General features: G+C 42.1%; 1 protein-coding gene across 1 annotated transcript in view; it reads right to left on the bottom strand.

Annotated features, from left to right (window-relative positions):
• ACVR2A (activin A receptor type 2A) overlaps positions 1-22,077 on the bottom strand; it is a 55,462-nt gene that overhangs the window by 24,192 nt on the left and 9,193 nt on the right. The gene's annotated exons all lie outside the window — the stretch shown is intronic.

The following is a 22,077-nucleotide window of genomic DNA, read 5'->3' as shown; positions in this document are numbered from 1 at the left end:
AAACCTTAGAAACCTAAACTCATCTGATCACTTCATGGTTGCCATGTATCAAAAACACGATGCTAAAGCAGCATCTTATCAGCCACTCCAATTTACAAAGCAGGCAATGGGAACTGTGTCCAACAGGTGCAAGGCAGTGGTCCCTCACCTCCAAGGGCACAGTGGATGCTCCGCTGCGGTCCCACCTAACAAACCAGCTGCAAGATGACAGCCACTGGGGCTTTGCCACAACCCCACAGCCCAGTGCCCAGCTCCCCTTGTGTGCAGGGCCAGCCACAAAGGCTGCACACAGGCTCCAGTCATGAGAGCAAGGAGATGTTTGGAGGCCAGGGCACTGATGTAGTCTGTATTGAACAAGCTGGTGCACCATAACAGACTAGCAGACCTGCTACGCTGCCTACTTGTTATGTGGTTATTTCTTTCCTGGCATCCCGCTGTTCTTCAAAACAAAAATTTCAGCAATTCTGAATTGTCTTTTAAATTACTTGTATAAACGATCCATCAATGCCTACCAATGGCCTACCACAAAAATCAACTAGTATTATCAGACTGAGGCACTCTGTTTGGAGTGAACTTGAGTTTGAATGTGACGGGAAGCATCAATCTAGATTCTGCAAAGATAAGGGGCTGATAGGACATGAGACCATTCCTCAAACCCCAGATAGCAGAGCTGAGAGTTCACAGTTTCAAAAACATTTCCAGTGGATACTGTGTGAGGAATGGTTTGCATGCATCCGAGAACGTGATGCACTTAGCTGAGTGGGAAAGAACACCTGGCTTTTCCTTCTGTTTTTGTCTCGCAAACACTGCCAAGAAGGTGTCATCCATCTTCACCCAAGCTTCATCATTTGATATATTAAAAAAAACATGGAAAAACAGAAGGATACAGAAGAAAACCAGGATTGGTCAGAAGTACAACAACGCACGTTCAGTCTGCCGTGCACCTAGCCGATACATTTAAGATACACAGTTACTGAAGATGAGATGTTAACAAGAAACTGTTTTCAGTAGCACTGCCAGTCAGGTTCCCACCTATTTCTTTGTATCACTCAGCACCTAACTAACATACATTCATAATTTGGATACACTATCACACTGTATCCATACCCACGCTCCTTTCTCCCTTACTCCTACAGCCACCAGCAGAGCAGCTCAAGCCCTGATCTGTGGGACCAAATCCTTGGCATCCAGGCGCTCAGCAGCACCCCAGGGGTCGTGGTGGCTGGCACAATGCAGGAAGCACCCAGTGCAGCTCGGAGCAATGGAGCTGTGAGCAAGCACAGCCCGCTGTACGGTCAGCAAAAGACTGGGACTGCCCCAGGGTGGCAGGGACTGCTTCCTGCTGAGCAGCGCAGCAGCACCCTCGGAACGCAGCACCAGGCTTCAGAGCAGGCTCAGCCCTGACAACGTCGGGCACTCTGCATTGCCACTTGCAGAAACTTTTGACTTTGACGCATTCCCAAAATAGGCAGAGGATTCTGCTTACGCTTTTTGGGAAAGAGCCTGGATGTTCAACGGGAGAGACGCGCTAGCCAGCTGGTAACACTGCAAGATGCAGCATGTTAACTATTACATTCTTTGTGCTGCATTGGCCTGACCTTTACAACTCCCAGCTATGGCAAGAAACAGATGAGGCAACAGATTGAACAATTTGGTTCTGTCAGTGCAATAAAGCAGAAGTCCTGGATGTAGCTCATACGTGCCATTCCTTTTCTCCTGTTGCCAAGCCTCGCTTTGAAGGACCACGGACAAGCTGAATTTGTGAAATTCTGAAACTACAATAAAATCAACTTTGCGCAAACACTTTTCTTACACGCATTTTCTCTACAGTCAGGTTTTCCTATTCGTCAATGCTGGGAATCAGTTCGATCTAGCTGGCCTGTTGGCAAAGTGCTGCTTCAGGGACTCTGGAGCTGCCCGGAGCACCTAGCTGTGATAATACCTTCCCTGGCGGCTGTGTGGCCATTTGGGATAGGGCTGGCCAGGCTGAAGTGACGTGCGGATGTACCAGGACAGTCCTGACGCAGCTTTCACAGTAGAGAAGCAGGATCAAGGTGAAAGCAAGGAGAGAGGAAAAGGGGAAGTTGCACAAGGAAGCAGCCCTGAGCCCACCGCACGAAGAAAGCATCAGCTTGCATCCAGTCAGCCCCTTCCCAAGGACCAGACTGTTGGAGCAATAGGGCAGCTGGAGCTTACGACAAATGCACACCTATTTGGGTTCCAATTTAGGCAGAATATCCCTGTAATGAAACTCCTATTACCACTCTGAGTGCTGAAAAATTGTTTTCTCCAGAAACTGTCAGGTCCTTGGGAAGCCTATTACTGCATCTCAAAACGCAGAACGCTGCTGTTGAAAGGAGCTGTGAGCAGAGCTCCAGGATAATCTTAGGAACTTATGAACTTAAGGTCTGAAATCTTGTGAGAAGAAAACGCATTAAAAAAGCCAAAAATATGCACGTATATAACAGAGGTTGGTTTCAGCACGTTAACACAAATAATGTTTAATCTATTCCGCAACACTGCAGTTTGCATGCTGCTCTATCACTGGGCATTTGTGTTCAAACAACAGCTGCAGCAAGAAAAAAGAACCAACATTTGCTAGTGAACTTCTGAACCGCTGTTAATACAGGATGCACTGTAATTGTCAGCAGTACAGAAAACAACTTTATCAGACTCGTTAGGAGCAGCCTGGAAAACCTCACCTTTGCAGGGATTTGAAGGACTGGCTTCCATTTTTTAAGCAGGACTATATGAATTCCTGAAAAAAAAATCTTGCCTGTTTGTAGATAGAACTGTGCTCTTCTTCCATCCAGTATTTTTTCTGAGATGCACTTACTTAAGCTCAGGATGCAAATGACAATAGTGAAATGTGGACGAGTAATCCCATCTGTCTTTCCCAGCTGTACAACCTACCCCAACAAGTCCATCACACTTCAGTGGCACTTGATGCTACTACAGACAATGACAGAAATGGTCAGGGTTTACAGGCAGGAATGCTCATAGGGATAGGCAAGGACTTCCTTGGGGCTGTTCCCTAGAAAACCTAGTATATGAAGAATGAAAGGGTTAAGCTTGTTCTGGTACCGCTCCGCTTATTGCAGAAAAGTTATTTACACTGTGTTATATTTGGGGTGAATCTGAACTCAGCCTGAGAAGGGAGATCCACAAACACATATGGAAACAATGCATTAGTATGATGGATCAGCAGAATGGCCAGAAGCACCAAAGGGACCAGACATGGCGAGACAGAATGCAGACAGACCACCCCATTCATTACAATGTGAATCATAACATTGTTCTAGGCAAGCAAGAAAAAGGTCAGAAAATGCAGCATAGCTACAGATAGCACCTGAAAAACTTCACTTACAGTCCAGATACCTTCTCAACTACTTATCCACATACATTATTCTAGTTGTTTCCACAGTGATCTCATATACGCCCTCCAGACCCGCAAATATATCTGGGAACAGACTACAGAGATACCCAGCAAAGGGCCAGCTTTGATGTTTCCACAACCAGGAAGCAACTTTTTATCTTTCTCTATTTTTTTCTGATAACACCCAAGGGAATGTTTCTCAAAAGAAAAATAGTTTATTTTCAATCTAATAAAGCAAACTGAGTTACACCACAAAGAATCTGCTCTATCCCCTTCATGCATGATAAGACGCCTAGAAACATATTTTGTTGAGCTTTGGACAAGTGTTAGTCCTATTACCGTTGTTCTCAATGCTTTCAGGTCAGACAGGGACTGTAATTCCTCTAAACTGTGCCGAAATACATTCATTAAATCCATACACGACAGCAATTAACCTAAGCAGTGCAAGAATCAGGCAAAAGATAAACAAGTCAGTAAAGTAACAAATCACCTGACCTGCTGCCACACTGCCTTACAGAGATGTCCTGTCTTCTCAGGCTAGAATTTCCCCTTAACCTTCTCCTTTTCAGCATGTTCCACCAAATCAGCATTGTAGTTAATCAGAAGGTTATTGGGGAAGAATGCAGAAATGTAACTGAAGTGCTCCACCTAAAGATCTTTCAAGAGCCTAAAAAAAGGACCTGATGTTCCAGAGGGCCCAATTCTTTTCCCAAAATAAAATTTAAGAATAAAATAATGAGTTTGCAACTGAGGATTTACAAATACTAGGACAGAAGATGATTTTTAAAAAGTTAGCCGCCATTATCACTCTACGTTATTTTTATATATTATTGTATGTTAAAAAGATAGAAGTTTGCAAAAAATATATTAATAGTGAGCGTGAATACACAGCCTCCACTCACAGCAGTCAGCATGTCAGACCATTCATCTGCTTCTGGAGTCAGGCAGCTCAACGCTAGGATCAGTGGAGAGCTTCTGCACCAGCACCACAAAACACCTGTACTTCCTACTTCAGAAACAAATTACTAGCACCATGCACAGCACTCCACTTCTCCCCTCACTGTCACAGATGCAAAGGCTGCAGCTCTGGTGCTGGAGGTGCAGCTGGACCACTCAGCAGCTTTGCTCTGCCATTAAGCAGCCAGTGCACGATGCCTCAGTATGAGGAGAGCTGCAGAGGAAGCACGTGCTCTGGGAAGGCCACGCAGCTCCAGCACGTCACCATTTCTCTTCAGGGTGCAAGCAATGTGCCAAAACACCCTAGCATCCTTGCTGTCATTAACACTTAAAATTTTGCAGTTAAGTTCCACTTAGTATTTCAAGGCACAGCAATGACGTAGTTCTAGTAAGGAAGATTTGGCAGATTTAGGTATTGTGCAATGGACACCAACTTCTGAACAGGAACACCACTTCTGGCTACCAAGCGAGCACTATCACGAGTACTACAGATGACATGTAACAAGGCAAAATTAGATGGCGTCACATGAAAGAATTAAGATTTTGGAATCCAAAGGAGAGATGACCTTAAAACATGCTGAACATCCAAGTGAGAAGAAATGCTTTCCTTGCCAGTCATCAGCATGCAAAAAGCGGCCACTTGACCTTTCAAGTTCAAGCCTCAGTGACTACCCACGCTGAAGAAACTCTGCACCCACAGCTGTGCACTCACCCTGCTGACTTCTGCCGAAGAACCTTTTGGAGAGGCTATTAACCTTTCAGTTAATTTAAACAAAGAGCTGTGGTTTTCAGAGACCTGAGAAGTTAGAAAGGCAGCAGAACTAATGGCAAGCCTCTCTAAGGAGGGAAGCTGCAGTTCAAGGAAGAAGATCCACGTAAAGGTGAGGAACCTCGTAGTTTGATTGCTAGTTTGAGGAGGCCACATCTGAAGTAAAGGCTCCATGGGAGTGGTTAAGAAAGATGGGATTGAAAGAATGGGAATTGTGATAACACTAAGTACTCAAATTGGCAAATACCAGGGGTACAAGAACGGAATCTGAAGCTCTCTGAACTTTTAATCGTGAAACAAAAAAGCCGACATTACTTTTGCAAGCTGCTTCCCTCCCCATGGTCCCTCCCTTCCACTTAAAGAGGAAAAAAGAAAGCGTGCGGTGTCCTGCTCAGGCAGCATCCACATTCTGTAGGGAGAACTTTGTACCAGCAATGGCCATTCTAGGGAAACAACTGGTATCTATAGCATCAACCAGCTTTGTCTGAAATAAAGATCATCAACCTCTGTGAATCTCTAGAAATTTCACATGAAGTGCTGTTTTTCACACTTCCTGACTTCAAGGGAACACACTAAAACACAGGCTGATGTTTTCAAGTTCAAACACACCACTCCTGTCACTGCAAAGGTGCGAGCGGCACAAAGAGTCCTCTCATCTACTGCCTAACAATTTTGTAGGGGAAAAAAAAACGTTGACAGATTCTATAAGCTGTTTGGTTTTTTGAAGTATTGCCTTGGGACTACACTCACCTCGTTCAGACATTACTGGTCAAACACTTCTCCCTCCCAACACCACAAAAGTTATTATAAGCTGATAAAAGTTTCCCCCCCAAAATGACACCGGCTGCAGCACTCACAGAAGTTCAAATTCGACAAGATTCAGAGGCTGAAGAACACTGAGCAGGGGCAGAGCACAGCACCAACACAGAAACACACACAAAGTTTCCAATTAGGATTACCCTTCTCTCCTTGGCACAAACCCTCAAGCAGACACACACGCACACGATAAATCACTAGAAAATAATCACAGTAGCTGACCTCAAAGGAAAAGCTGTTTCGGCTCAGCCAAGATTTAAAAGGAAGTGAGAAAAAGGAACAAACCACAGATAAAAGGGGCAAGGCTTGGCTTAAGGGGTTCCTTCCCACTGCTCCTCCAAAAACACAGGCACTTGGTACCACATGTAGGTTTGAATGTAGAAACAGAACTCAAAGAAAAACTCAGCTTTGTGTTCGGGATTAAAGAAGTCCAGCCTAAACATACCACGTAAGGACATCAGGCCTCAATCAGGAAGGTATGACTGGCTCCGAAGGATGATTATCACGCTGTTGGTGGCAACCAGCAGACTTTCCATCTGAAGGCCTGACTGGGAGTTTCCCAGCGATGTCCTCAGGTACCTGTCCATGTGACCTGGTACTTGGAGCCCCAGAGCAAGGGGAAGCCTGCAGCTTTGCTGCTGGTAAGGGCAGACCCCAGGTGGGCTCTGCTGTGCGGGGCTGCCTCTCCATTGGCATTGATCCAGTGCACAGGGCTCACTTGGCTTTTCTTCTTACCCTTCTCTACCATGCTAGATTTTCCAGAGATAAACTAGGGGACACAGAGAATTCTAGTAACTCTGAGGAAGAAAAAAAAAATTACCTTCAAATTACATGCTATCTTGACAGCTGAGAGATATTTAATAAATGAGTTTCCTCCTTCTCTACAGACCGCATAGAACAATCTGAATTTTCCACGCAGCAAGAGGGAACTGGTCTGCCTGATGGCTTTATTCTGCTTCCCACCCCAGTGACACCCAGCTGTGAATCACCACAGCACTGCTTGTCAGAATGGTCCTTTGTCCAGGCTGAGATCTGTGAAAGCTCTTCCCTTCCATAGCCTTTCCTTCACTGTTTATTTCACACATCTTCCAGAATCATGCTGAATACGATCAACATTTCACAGGTGTGTGATGAGAAGATTCTCCTCTTCCACACAAGGAGAATCCCTTCTACTTCTGTAAAAATGTCAACAGAAGAGCTGAAGTCAGCTACAAAAAAAAATATTATACTTTTGCCTTCTGAATCAATCGAGTTCATTGCAAACTGTATCAAGAGTTTTTTTGCAAACAGAATAATCACACACTGAGTCAAACAAAAGCATTAAGATGTCTATGAGTCAAGCATCCACCTTTACACCCAGCGTTCCTCCATGCAGAGCATCCAGCAGCCACTTCTTTTTCCTCCTTTAAGGACTTTGTACAACCTCATTTAAAAGGCGACAGGACCAGTGCAGTTCTGTCTTCAACTCAGATCTCTGACAAACTCCTTGCATACCATGCCCTACCCTGTGTCACTGCAAGCACGGCCCCTACACAGCTCTCCTTCACAAGCTGATCGAGCTTTGTATTTGAATTACAATTCGTCATAACTCACTTTCTCTGTGGTTACAACCAAGCTCTCAGCCTAAAAATATTCACGATCAGTTCCTACCTATTTTATCTTACAGTATCAGCCACGTTCTTTTGCTTATAGCTGGTTCAGAAACGTACAGCCTGCACAGACAGGGGGTCCCGACCACTGACCAGCAGGAAAGGCAGGTTCCAGATCTGTGCCTTGGACATGAAAACCAACAGGGTAAGCTGACGAGGCAAAGCCAAGGTCCAATATTGAAAAATATAAGCCTTTAGAAGTTCACCTATTCAACTGAGATGGAAACTCACCTTTACCCTTCCTCATATTTTTAAACCTGCAGCAAATTTATGCAGGAACAAATGCAGCCTCCTGGTTTCACACAGTTGATGCTACAAGTTTTTCTTGTCTTTTCATTTTCATTCTCCTTTTCATTCCACTGCTCGGTGTAACAGCAGGCCTCTCCCAGTTCATCCTTCCTGAAGAGGCTGGCTAGGATTGCATCACTACTTGAGATGAAGCATTCCCAAAGACTTGCATCGTATCACTACTGTTTTCCTTCGTTACTCTTTCAGAAGCATTTTAAGACTGCACGCATCACAGCCAAATCACATTAGGAGCTCGTGGTATCTGCTCTAATGCAGGGCCACGTTCGAAGTACATTTCTAAGTTGTAGTGCAATCAACAAAGCAGATTCTGCCGCACAGCCTCACAAACAGCTGAACTGGCACAAACGAGTGGAAGTAATTCCCTCCTTCAGCCACTAAACTTACATAAACGTCAAACTGCAACGTCGCCCATCTGAGTAAATACCTGTCATCATAAAAACGTTAATATGTTTTTGACTGCTGAACTTCCAACCTAAAGCAAAAAAAACTGTGTGACCTCAGGTCTTGCTGCGTCCATTTAATTTCATTTGTACTGTCTAGCCTTATACTTTATAAATATGTATCCGATTTATATAAAATTCCAAGCTCATTCTGTATTGACAAGGATTTAAAATTTGTATTTTTACTTTTTTTTTCTTTATACAAGAAAAAAAACAAACTCAACTCCCTCTCTACCTCTAGCTCAAGTGGCCATCACTTGGTATGGATTTTCTATGTGTCCTTTCTCGGGCTGCCTGACTTTGCTCTCTGTTCCAGGCTTTAAATTTGACGATTATGTCAGCGTTCCCATTCTCATAGCTTGGGGCAACTTGCATTTTTACAGACAAGAACACCACTGACATGGCAGGTACATACTCTTCTTGCTTCCAAGCTTCTACATGTGCACTGTACCTAAGCCACAGGCTCCGAGCACCACGCATATGTGCCAAGCAATACCTTAGTTACTTTTAACCCCCAACATGTGCATCCCATGCTCTAGACATATTAGATTAACTAACAGCAAGAGCTGACAAGATTTTGCTACAGATTACTATGTCCATTTTCATGTAGAGTAAATGCTGATAGAAGTGGTTGAAAAACTCTCAAACATTCAGGTATTTGAGGTTCACAGCAAGATAAAGAAGTGACAGAACAACAAAGCAATTCCCTAACGTATCCCAGTATTAGGCAATTCTTCTGTCCTATTTTTGTTAAGCTCTGTGTATTCCCATGAAGCAGATTTTTCTATCCACTGGACTTTTTTTTGGCACTATTACTACTTATAAATATATTTGGAAGAATAAACCTAAGAATGAAGTATTTCAAAAACCAAAATCAGGTTATAAACATCAGGACACTAAACACTAACACTTAACCAATTCACTGCTCTGTATTTGCCTGAAAAGCTTGAAAAATAACTGCCTGGGCTGGGAACAATTTCAAAACAGTTTCCTGAAGCCCAGGCTGGTGCTCCCCAGCAGAACTCTGCAGCAGTGACTTTTGGAATACGCTGTTCATTGGGCAAACTGCACATTTCTTGTCATAACAACAGTTAGACGCAGCAACTGCTGTAGCAGCTGTCTTAAGTATCTCATCACTGATTTAGCATGAGAGTCAAAGCAACACAAACATAACCCAAGACAGAGGCTCCTAGTTTCCTTACCTGCCTACAAACACAATCTGCATTTTCATGTTCAGTGTTCTCCTTAAGGAAAAAAAAAAATCACCAACTTTTCCTAATGCTGTTTGATGTTCAGGAAGAAGCAAGGCAAGGAGACAGCTGGAAAAACCATCAGAACTCAATGGTACTTCAGAACAAATACATGCTACAAAAGTGTTATTGTATACTAAATGGTAAGTATGCGCATAGTTCTGAAGTTTGGCCTCGTTAAAGCAGTGAAAGAAATATTAACCTCTCCCGAAAGTTTTCTCAAAAGAAATTCTAATGTGAATGAAAATTGCCATTATGCTTCCACCAACAGAAAAAGGTTTCTGAATTTCTGTAACTCCACCTCTACTCTGGAGAAATTAGAGGAACAGAATGAAATCGTTGATCTTCACTCTACAGTGAACACGGGTAAAATGCTGGAAATCAGCCCCCTATTCCCTAAAACTGACCAGTAAAGTTAGCTGAAAGAATGTACCATCTTAGAGCATCAAGTAATTCAGAAAAGAAATCCAACTAAGGGAAGAGAAACCAAAGCGTTCCTCCTGTCTGTGACTGTGTCTGCACAACAAAACTGGCATTTTACTCCCATCTAAGACACCCTGTTAAAAATAAAGAAAAATACCTTTTAGAAATCCATGATTAGGGTTGGAGCTATCTCCAAGTATGAAGACACTTAAGGCGTGTTTGAGAGGTTTTAACAACCTAAGCATTCAAGGTTGAGGCATCTTATTACAGTTCCGTTTAGAAGCACGCACTGATGCTCAGCAGAACTGAAGTCGCCAGGACCACTCCAGACTGTGTGTCTACAATAAAATTGCTCAAAGTCACACTACAAAAAGAATTGCTGCTGGATTTGTGTTCAGCAATCCACGTGTTTGATAACACATGATCAAGCTGAATTTTGGTGCTCTGTACCCTGACTGTATAGAACATACCTGACATGGTACAATAATCCTAAGCTATCTGAAGAGGTTTATAGCATGCAAATTAATGAAAAAAATGACTTAAAGAAAGTGTTCAATTTAGGCAGTTTTGCTTCATTTAGCTTTGCAAGAAAACCTTAAAAATCCATTTGTCACAAAACGTTGCATTAAATTTGTAGCATTAACTTTTCAATATGTTAATTCGCAGTATTAAAGTAAATTACCAGAATTTTATTAAGAAATTACTCTCAGGGAACACCGGTCTTCATGTGAGAGCCCCACACAGTTCTCAGCTACAAAGGATATCCATTTAGAACGGCAACTCCGGTTCAGCCAGTACCTCAATTAAGTACTGTGTAATGCTTTTAAAAGAGGGGGAAATTCAGATTTGCTGTGTGAGACTTGTATTCAAATCGGCTATTTTAATTAATTTTCCTCAATCGTTACGTCAACTGCAATCTTCATTTCAGCAACTTTCAGGGAACCCCTGAGCAGCCACGACTGCAGGCACTCTGGGCAGTAAGGAGTTTATGATGTACATAGTATTTAACTTACAATCCAGTTCTTATTACCACTTGTTTGGTGCACTTGAAGAGCAGATCACAATACAGTCATATTCCCATACTTGGATTTAAGACACTGCTGTGGTCTGGAAACTATTACACGCACACATCTCACAAACAGCTCTAACACACGTACAGAGAGCAAACAGTGGCAACAACAAATGTTGTAATAAGGAAGGAAATCCCAACTCCTTCAATACTTCTTGGAAACGCCCAAAATCTTTTACTGACCATCCACCAAATTATTTATTACTACTGTTAAAAGGATTCACTTAAGATTTGCCCATAAAACGTAACAGGTCTTCAAATTGGTCCCCCACAATCTTCACTCGATAAGCCAGCAAAAAAAAGAAAATGAAACAAAAAAACCACCCAGGAAATGTAATTATCCAAATGCTGAACAATTATTCCCAGCTACGTTTAGGCACAGGTGAAGAACTGATCATCTCCCTGAACACTGGAAGCCGTAATGCCAAACCAGCACTTGGAGAGGCTTGCTGCTCGCAGTGCTGCACCATGAGCACAGCGGCTCCATCACCCGCAGCACCGAGGGGGGGGCACGGAAAGAAAATCCTGGGGTAGCAGAAGAACGTAGATATGAAGAGAACATCGGTATCAGAGCTGACAGAAATACAGAGGAGTGCAGCAAGAAGACTGAAAAACACAGAGAACAGAAGCTGCCACCTAGCCTTCAATATCTACCCGACAGGAGGGGAAAAAGCATACTTCAAATGTTCGCCTGATTCACTCCCGATGAATTTCGCTAACATTCTGAATAACATTTGCTGTGTCTGAAATAAGCCAAATGATAGAATTAAGGCTTTCAAGACAAAAACCATCTGTTTTTGCTACTTGCTGAACACATCCAAATATGTAATTTTTACAGTATTCAAACAAAGGTGCTTGGTATCTTTCTATATAAACACGCATATACATATAAGAACCAGTTGAGATAGTTTCTGGCATTCAAAAAAGGAAGATGATAAATGTAATAGAACCAGTTTTAATCAAGATCAAAGCAGCAGGAGAATGCAGACAGACAGTCTAGACTGCTCTGCTTCTGAGAGCCTAAGCATATAAAGCAACATCTGCAAAGAACATTAATCACATTTAGTCTACAATCTTATCACCTCCTAAGCAAGCAGAAACAACTTTTACTTAAACATCACATGCTTATATATGACAGGCATTTTTAATTATCTTTAAATTAGATATTTATCACTGATTACAAAGCTATTATACTGACTCTGAAATATGCTAAGGCAATTTTAAATACAGTCGTGTAGTTCCCTGGATAAGGGGGGTGGATGGGGACAGGACAGAAGTATTGGTGAAGAAACTTACTAATGGGCAGAACTGTTTCTACACTGCTGGTAGAAAATGGGAGTTCACTGTATTGAATTCAGTGAAGTGGGAATGTAAATACTCAGCTCAGCTTCTTTTTGGTTCCTGTGTATAAGATTCACTTGCTGATACAATTTCAAGGGGAACTAAAACTCAGAGCAGTACTGCACATACACCTATAGCATATGAATGTGATTTGATACATGTCCCTTAATATAAAAATGATCTATTCCTTGCATACCATAGTTTACTTTGCTTACATCCTGGTTCATTCTCACTTATGACTTCGCATGCTCACTAGCAACTATTTCATTTCCTTTATTAAGTGTCTCACATCAAAGTTTTTCCTTCTGCCAACATTTTCCCATACTCCCTACTCAGATCACCCCTCCATTTGAGTCTCATATTTGTCATCAAAAGTGCTAGAAATTCTTATTAGTGCTACCTGAACGGCTCCCTTTAATCTTGTAGGCCAGTCTACAACTTAGTTATGCAGGTTCAAACATTTGGGAGCCTAACATATCATCTTTAACAAGAGCTTGGGAGAGAACTGCCCACAAAAAGCTGCGTTGTCTTAGGTAGAAAGCTGTGACAGAAGCTGTGAAAATCCACCTTTTAAACCAGAGGAGAAAAGAACAGTCACCAGTAACTTCTGCATCAAGCTCAACTTTTTAAACGACCACGTGTCCCACGGGAAACCTAATGTAATATAGGAATCAATTCCGAATTTATGATTCTGACTCAAAATCCCAGCCCTACATTTCTCAGATAAAACCTGCCAGTCATCGTGCTGTTTCTTAAACCAAATGGACTGAGATTTCTTAGCCCCTCAGTAGCAACATTTGCGGATGAAAAAAAAATATTCTTGAAGGTTTTCCTGGATCCTCCCCCGTCTGTGTACTTCACTTTCGAAGTCAAAGCTTCAAAACAGACATTTTTCAGGAATAATCTCCTCGATACCACAGCAATACCATCCCTTGTTAAAACAGTCAGCATTTCATTGATGTGAGCGTGGCAAGCATCTGAGTGCTATTCCTCCAGCACATGCAGGAGCAGTAGAATCCTAAAGCTCTGCAGTATTTCTGTAGAGCTACAGCTCATTTGCTCCCGATCTATTTAAAGAATCACCTATCTTTAGTCCTACTGACAACATATTTCTTAATGCTCATTTTAACCTCCTAAATCACGGAGTTTGACAGAAGAATTTTCCGCACACCTGTTGACAACCCTACCCCTGTCCAAAACAAGACTGCTCTGACAAGCATCCTGAAATGCTGAGGTTTAAGTTCATCGCTTCCCCCAAGGAGAGATGTCCTGCCGACCTGCCCAGGCAGCAGGCTGCTGGCAAAAAGCATCAAACAAAAGCAGAGGAGACTGGAATATGCAGTGAGCGTACAAGAATGTAAAGCAAGGCCTTGTTTTATTAAACTTGGCCATCACGGAACCACACCAAAGCAATCTTTTTCTGGTCAATTGCACCATTTGCCTATCTGATGTACTTCAACACGGTATTACAAGTTAAAAAAAAACAAAACAAAACAAACCCAAAGCATTCAAGTAAAGCAGGAAATTTTAAGTACTGAAAGATCACTGCAGAGACATTCTCAGAGCTTGGCTATTTATCTTCAAAAACAAGGAACGAGTTTTGGCTGTAGAAGTTTTTAACTTTAATTAGATAAACTTGATAGAATAATTAAAACTAGACAGACTACTTTCAGGTGGCACCTAGCAAAGAAAAATTAATTTCTATCACACTGCAGCTACATAAAGTTCAATTTCTACTAGCTGGCCGTTATTTTTCATGTCAGAATGAAAATACAACTACGTCACTAATATTTATCCCCAGAAATCTCTGAGGTACCTCAACCTTTCAAAGTTTCTGAAAAGAAGCAAAAGCTCATTCTCATAGAGTACAGTGCACAGTGATCCACGGATGTGGAGCATGAACAACCCAAGCAGAGCTGGCAGTAACTCTCCCAAAAGCCCACGGCATCGCTGCCAGCCTCACCTGCAGACATCTGCTTCCTTGGCCATAGCATGTTTGAAGCTGTCTCTGCTCCTTCTGTCCAACCCATGCAACCCCTTCACTATGGGAATTGCTGTTCCCTTCAGATCATGAGCTTTGCCATTTGGGAAGAAGAGTCTTCCCACTAGCAATTTACAGACATCTAATGTAGGGCACGTTCCTATCCTATCTAAGGAGCTTGGAATAAGACAACTACATATAGCTCATTAAAAAACTCTTATAGACACTAGTTTGTATTACAAATCCACTTAGCAAAGCTAGCTTCAGTCAGTGGTAAGAACTACTTTTTTTGAGGGGTGGAATAAAGAATTAACCATAAGGCCTAAAAGAAATAACATCATGGCTATATAAAGGAAATCCAGGTTTCGACACTTTTATCAAGCTATAAATGAGAAAAGATTTTAAAAAAATCAAGAAATTCATGTATGAATCAGGCATGTATGTGACAGAAGAAAACAACATCACAAACAAAAGCTTTCAGGGGGAAGTACTGTATTACTACTAGCAGCTAATTCATCTTCTAAATTTAGATTACAATTAAGAAAACGACAGCTATTGACCTGGAATTCTGAAGGCACTTTAGGAGATGATTTTGACCTTATTCTTCTTATCAAGCACCCAATGAAAGCCACAATGCTGGTACTACATTAAAGAGCCTTCCACTCTTTGACTAGCTTAAATTTGCCAATTAAAACTCTAAATTCTATGCTAAGAAAAGTCTCAAGCAGGCTTCCCTGAACATATTTTCCATACGTACCCTCCCTTCTGAAAGGCAGCAGTATCAAACTCACCTATGTTTCAAAGGTGAGACAACAACGATGACAGCAGGTTATTTCTGGGAGCATCTGGCAGACAGATCATCTGCACAGAGGTCTCCAACAACACTCATAAGAAGTTACCAGAATATCAGACACTTCTTGAAGGAGAGAAAGAAGACTGTTTTACAGTTATTCTGCATAAAGGGTTAAAAACTAAGTTTAAATTATCATCCTTCCTATTAACGCAGCCTTCTAGGAAGCACAAATTCATCACTACATCCTCTATCTTAAACCATGGGAGAAGCTGCACAGTTACTTGCATTAACGCCAGTTTCTCACCAAATTCCTTAAAAATGTAATTCCATCCACTGTCGATGGAGGCAAATAAATCTCTCTTTATGGACTGAGCTAATACGAAGTAATTATCCTGAGTTTCTGATTCCATGGCATTTTGGAAAATAAGACTAGCTGAGCCTGCCCTGTGTCAGCTAAGGCTTTGACAAAGCCAGCAACAGAGCTTCTTCTTAAATACCTACCTCAAGACTTACACCCAGTACACAGGACTATATTATTATACATAAGCTAGTTTTAATCTATTTCACTCAAAAATATTGGCAATAAAGCAGCAGCAGCGGGTTCAACACATTAAAATAACTTAGAACCCAGGATACATTCACTGCGGATTACCTTATATCATTTCCAATGTCACTACGTAGAGTAAGTGAGCACAGAGCAAGCAGCATGTGATATTGAATATGCTGACACCGCCTCAAACATGTGAGTCTGGAGAGAATTCAGACATGAACCCTGCCTGGGATCGATAAGGCACACTCACAGGGACAGACTCACTGACCAGCACTTCCCACGAGCCCGGCAGCACAGCTCTAAGCATTCAGCACTGGCCTTACTTCCACCCTCTGGTCCCCTTCACGTCCTAGAGAACACACTTTCCCAACCACACAGAAGAAACAACTGCAGCCACAGCTAATGTGCGAGCTACAGTTTAACTTCTTGAACACACATGGTAAGTGGAGGCAGAGTGAACTTTGCACCGAGCTTCTAACTGCTGACTCATGTCCCTCCCTGGTGCAGGCAGGGCAGGACACCTCTCCCTGATGGCACAGGGCAGCAGCCATGCACGGCCAGGCACGAAGTGAAGGCAGATCTTCAGCACAAGGAGAATTCTTTAGTGCTGCCCTCCCAAAGACATTCCTCGGTGTAAACACTCACGCTAGAGCCCTCCTCTGTTTGGAAGAGATGAGAAAGATTCCTGTAACAAACAGCAGTTATTTTTCATGAACTGTTATAAAGCATTTTAATACTGAAGCGGGAGCTCGGATTAAGAACGCATGGAAGAAAAACAGCAGGTCTTCCAGATTTGCAGCATAAATATTTTTGGGAGGAGAATGTTTCAGAAATATCAGACAACATTAACTGTAGGATCAACTACAGGCTCTTGGCAGGAGGCTTCAGTGACTGGGAATTATTTGACTTGGAGGTTCCACCAAACCATACTTAGGCACCTGGGGCAAACTATTCTCCATGAATTCGTCCCTTTCTGAGACCATTTTTTATTTCCACTAGTTCTGAAGTGAGTTCTACAGTTTAATTATGCGTGGTTAATAAATATATCTTTTGAAAAACCATCGATTGCTTTGCTAGAGCTGATATGAAGCAGATGGCCAGCAGGCCAAATAGGAACAAAAGACAAGCTATCTAGGTACTTGGTCCCCAAAGCAGCCCTAAACACGTTTCTGTAGTTATCATGTTTCAAGTTGTTTACATTTCATTTAAATTTTTATAGATGTGTACACATAAAATTCTGTTCCTAGTTATTAAAAAAAATATATATGAGATACATTTATTTCATGGCAAAATGTAGGCTCTATGGGTACTATGGGGCAGGGTGATGATGTATTTCTAGTGCTGTATTTTCTCTGAAAGAGCCAGCAATCCCTATTACGCTGATGCTTACTTTAAGAGAACTACACTTCCAAAGCTGTATTTGGAGTATCTCAGAGAAAGGGGAGTCATAAACAGTAGTTTAAGGGCTTATACTGCCAGATGTTCTTTGATGGAGGAGTTCTTCTGTTCAGGCAGAAACAGGTGTTTCTCTTGTCGCAAGCAAGGAATTCATTCAGCAATAAATTCTCCTGGCAGGCCAGAAGAACATCAAAGCTTCACACTTGCCAAAAAGAAAAAGGTTATGGGAGAACTCTCATGTCGTGCCTGCTCAAGCTGTTTCTTCTACAGTAATGGAAGAGTACTTGTGAGACAGCTTTCTATGCACTTCAGATCGACAGGAGAGCAGCCTTTTTGAATGAGAAGTGGCTTCTTGTCTTTGTTTCGCAGGATGATTACCTACAGCTCATCAGCACAGTCAACAGATACTCAGTAAAGCAATAACCGAAGCAGTGAAGACTCCTCTGTGTAGCACTGGAACGGCCAGAGACAGACATCTACCTTCATCTTGGATGTAACATTGTACCAGCCTTGTTTCTTCTGACACTGTTTATTTGACCATTTATGTAGAGATACAGAGATTGCTGCAGGAAGTCAGAAAACTCCCAGCCTTGCCTGTTACTGTTCATGCTCAGTCTTTGGAGGCCTTAGGCTGAGAAGTGACACGAGGAAACAGAGTAGCTTACGATTGCAGTTTTGAAGCCTCCCAAGTATGCGCTGTAATACAATGTAATGTCATGAACTTAGGTATCTAAGATCCCTGTAGAGTCAGTTGAGGAATATGGGACACTTAACCGCAGAGCATACTGCTCTCAGCAGAGCATGAACAGAAGTACAGAAGTTCCTGGCCACAGAAGCTGAATTCCCAGACTTGATGCCTCCATCCACCCCATCCTTCCCCAGGCTTAAGGCCATCCACTCAGACTATCAGGAACAACACAAAACAATCTTCAGTGAAAGCACATACCAGAGAAGAGTTCATCCACCCTCCAGAAGAAGACACATGAAAGCTCTGGAAATTCTACATAAAAGCTTATTGTGTGAAAGCTCAGCAGTTCAGAAGAGGGGGGAGGGACGACCAGGCTTCCATCACCTGGGCAGTCTCAGAGCAGATTCATTATTCTAAGGGCCTCTACAGTATTATCCCTCTCTCTTCTCTAGATTTTCAAGTGCTGTCCATTCTCTGCTTGGATTTGATCTGCACGAGGCGTTTTGCATCAAGCTTGCACCTACCAGCTCTGGATGAGTTTCTAGGACAATTTACTGCTAACACTGAAATACTACAAACCAGACACTGCTAAGATTATATATAGCAAATAGGCTTTCTGTACTGTTTTCCTAAAGTTAGCATATAATTGGATTTTATAGCCCCTTAGTCCGCACCTCTTATTTAGTTCCTACCTCACTGTCAGCAGTGACTTTGGGAAATGAAGTCAATTTTATCACCCATATCTTTAGTTCAGGCTCTGGGGATGCCAGGCTCCAGCTGTACTGGTCTGTGACACGCTCTCTGGAAACATGGGAACTTTGCCTCCTGCTATCTGTGAAATATCCACTAGTGCAATGGGAGAGAGCAACCTAACTGCAGGATGACAGAATTCCACTGGTGCACTCCTGTTCAAGCATATACAAGCCTCACTGTGTCCACACAAAGCAAAAGACCACCCTGTGACAACAGGGGTGTGCTGAGGTCTTCAAAACCACCACAAATAAGAAACAGGTTCTTTTGAAGACATATTATTAACAAAGATGATTTTGTCACTTTTCCTTTCTCACCCAATACGCATACAGAACTGTCCATTCAACTGTGCCATCTTTCTCCCCATGTAATTCATTTCCTAGCTCAAGTCACCCGGGCGCTGCCAGCCCTCATGCCACCCATCTCCTCCCACGCTCCTTTCTTCTACCCCAGCTCTCGCACTCATCCGACACTGCTTGCAGAAAGCCTCTCACAAGTGTTCCCAGTCACTTCTGCTGGTCTAGCAAGTTGTATCAGCCCAGCACAACATCAGACTGTGAGAGGGCTGAGCCAACAGTGAAGAGCAATTCACCAAAAAGCGGCTACGTGGGTGAGGGAGAGGACACAGAGAAGGGAACTGTCACCTTCTCAGTCTTTCAGTCAATTTTTCCTTCGGTGTTCTACATAAATCAAAGCTGACAGTACTACAAGACACCAACACTGAAAGTACTTATGATGTAACAGTTTTCATTATGTATAATTTGTAAAGTCTTGACGCTGTGTCAAATAGAGAAGCTAGCTTAAAGCTAGAAATGTAATTTAAAAGTGCCATACAATAGAAATTAAATAATGACACTTCAAAGATGCCTGAGTAAAGAAAAGACTTAAAACTACTCATCAAATGTAACTTTTTACCATACAGAGAACCAGGGATTTTGCAGAAGGAGGAAAAAAACTGACTTTGATGAAAGAAGGCCAAATTACTCTGACTGGCTACAGGAAGCGATACTGGCTGTCAGCACTAGCAGCCGGAGCAACCAAAATAAGCCTTTTGGACAAGCAGAAGCTAATTAGCTGTTTTATGAAGCTGGCTGAACTACTGTAGGAGCAATTAAAAAGCATCCACTTTGTTGGCTTACTTTTGAAACTTTATCCCATTAACTGAACTTCCGCTTCAAAACGACTTTTTCCCTCCTTGAATGTCTCAACTAAAGGTGACACGACCACGCAAAGTCTGACATCAAGATGTTATCTGCAACAAAGATTTTGCCGTTTATTGGTGACATTTCAAGAGCTCTAACAAAGCCTACAATTTACTGCACGGTGAGTGTGCCAGGCCATGCCTGAATAATGGTTTTCTTAAACAAGCACCGAGGCTGCAAACAAGCCTCTCTCTTCGCCAAGTGTTAAATTCACTTCAGCTATAAGCAAAGAGTGAGGAGAGGAGCTTGCAGTTCAGACAACCAACTGAGGCTCCTCTGGAGCACACAATGTCAGCACAAAAATATCCTGAAAGTCCATAAAAGCCAATTTCAAACACATATTTTTACTCTTATATGAAGAAGTGGTAACTTGACCTCTTCTCTCACATACTACTGACTGCTAGAACTGCGCAGATAGGATTTTAACAGCCTGAGCTGATACACTGTACATAACTTGTCGACAGAAACTTCATACTCTGACCAAGACGATCGTGATGATGTGAAAAATACAAATTTGTTTTCTGCACAGACGCCATTCCTTGTCTTTACTGTGAATGAAAAAGTTTCCTACACCAACACAGTTATAATAATGGCGAAGGAAAAACTTCTGGGATTACTATATTTCAAAAGAAATATTTTGGCAAAGCAAGGCTCTAGCAAACCTCCATCAATCATCAACTAAAGAAGTTCAACACACTGTATCAGGCCTCATTCTCTCTTCTGAAGTCACTGAGACATTTTACCAAATTCTAAAATTTCCTCAATGACTACAGAAAATCCAAGAATTATTCCATTTCTGTTCTCACCATTCTAGAGTAATACTGCGTTCAAGGCCAGGTTGGATGGACCCTGGGCAGCTTGGTCTAGTATTAGGTATGGAGGTTGGCGGCCCTGCCTGCGGCAGGGGGTTGGAGCTTGATGATCCTTGAGATCCCATCCAACCCAAGCCATACTATGATTCTATGAGTATCAATACCATCATTTATCTCTTTTGGTACATTTTCAGCACTCTTCAGACTCAAGATGATTAAAAAAAAAGAACACAATCTGAATCTGTTTTATAGCTGAATTCCCATGACAGGCTGTTAGAGAATGGTTCTCCTTCGGATATGCCATAGATGATTCTCCTTCTGATCACAATTGTTCCCAACTTGAAGAGCAGGATTACTGATTTAAGATTTTTTAAATTATTATCTTGCAAATTACATATTTCAGACTCTCTGCGTAGACACCCTCAGAAGCCCAGTGGCTGTGATAGGGGATGCTAGGTGAGAACAGAAGTTTCTGCCCTCACACTGGTGGTTCACAATAGGACAAGGCGAAGGAAAAACGTCTCCTGCCCTCAAAAGATCCTGAGCATCATGGATCCAAACAGCACTCAAATGTGTTTTCTGAGTCAATCCAACAGTTCTATTTAAAAAAAAACTTAAATTGGGTTTAAAATTTAATATTTGCTGGGAATAATTATACATCTCATGGGGGTAACAAAAAGGGGATTTAAGTTCAGCCTGTCTAAAGCACAATTTCCCCATATCGATCGAACAAAAAAAATACCTGAAATTTTATTTGCCATCCACCAGAATGTTTTTAAACCACAGGGAAGGTACATCAGCGTACCAAGACATCAAGAGCTTTGGAGAAGAACCCACCCCATTTCCCCAGGAAGAAGTGAGACCTAAGCACTCTTGGCTCCTTGGAAAGTCTCTGATCTGATAGGATGCGGGTCAGGATTTTCAAGTGAACAAAAGCAGGTGACTTTCAGCAAACCATCGAGGGCTCCTTCTGGCAGGAGGCTTTTCAGAGCACCAGGAGGCCACTGCTTGCCACCGAGTTTGGGGTGGTTGTTTCATTAGGGAAAGGGGCAGTGGAGAGAAGGGTTGGGAGCAAACAGCTCGCTGTTTTAAATAGCCACTTTGCAAATTAATTATTGGTTCAAATCTTTCTCTTAGTACGTATCAGCTCATTAAGATATCACTACTCATTTGTAGTGCTCTATATGGCAAGGTCAGGATGGGTTCTCTTTTTCCTCCTCCACCTTGTATAAGCCCCAGCTGAAGCTAAACAAAGGGATATCAAATCATAACATTTTTGGAAGCCTTTTAAGGCAACCTTTTTGACAGGCTTTGAGTTGAATGTAGTACAGTATCTTTAATTATCCCCAGGTATAATTATAAAGTTAAAACAAAACAACACAAAAAACCCAAATCACCAATATTTAATCAGGGGTTTTCTCCACACGATTTCTAAAATGCCTTATGAACAAATGAAAAATGGATAATTTAGGTTTTTTTTAATAAGTGTACACAACTGATCGCA

The sequence above is a fragment of the Numida meleagris genome, chromosome 5 (genome assembly GCF_002078875.1).
Source record: "Numida meleagris isolate 19003 breed g44 Domestic line chromosome 5, NumMel1.0, whole genome shotgun sequence".
NCBI classification, from domain to species: Eukaryota; Metazoa; Chordata; class Aves; order Galliformes; family Numididae; genus Numida; species Numida meleagris.
Note: the sequence above shows the minus strand (reverse complement) of the source record. Positions and strands in the feature narration are given on the sequence as shown.